The following is a 596-nucleotide window of genomic DNA, read 5'->3' as shown; positions in this document are numbered from 1 at the left end:
ATATTTTAATATATTAATTTTAATGTATCTGGACATTTTACCATAGCTTGTTTAAGGTAATAAAACTTAAACTGTCAGATTTTGTGTAAGCCAGTACAGAGGTTTGTAATGAATTGAACTTGAACCTTAGACTTAAACTAACTACCAGTTAATACCTCTAATACCATTTTTTGAGTTGATCTTTTAAATATATAAGATGAGACCAAGAGAATGCCCAATTGATTCCAAATGAAAGGTATGATATGTTCCTGACTTAAATATATTTCTTATATCCCTTCTGCTCAAAAACTCATCATTAAGGAAATCTTTTGTGTGATTGAGTTATGAATATTTTGCAGAGGAAGTTGTACAAGGTAAGGGATGAACTTTTTACATAGTTATGGTAAATGCTATTTAAATTGATCTAAAGGATGTCCGTCATATATGTAGTTAGGTCAAACTATTACCACTATTTCCACAGGAAAATGATTGTGATTTATTTCTAGATCCATAGACTCTAAAAATACATTTGTGTGTAATTGAACTAGAAGTGCTTATTTAGTGTACTAACATGTAATATCTGATGTAGATTGTAAGATGGCATGTCATTTAGCATT

The 596-nt window shown here is 29.4% G+C and overlaps 1 protein-coding gene across 2 annotated transcripts in view; it reads left to right on the top strand.

Annotated features, from left to right (window-relative positions):
* Positions 1–596, top strand: part of LOC119581928 (folate receptor gamma-like) — a 4,463-nt gene that overhangs the window by 802 nt on the left and 3,065 nt on the right. The gene's annotated exons all lie outside the window — the stretch shown is intronic.

Source organism: Penaeus monodon, chromosome 15 (assembly GCF_015228065.2).
Source record: "Penaeus monodon isolate SGIC_2016 chromosome 15, NSTDA_Pmon_1, whole genome shotgun sequence".
NCBI classification, from domain to species: Eukaryota; Metazoa; Arthropoda; class Malacostraca; order Decapoda; family Penaeidae; genus Penaeus; species Penaeus monodon.
Note: the sequence above shows the minus strand (reverse complement) of the source record. Positions and strands in the feature narration are given on the sequence as shown.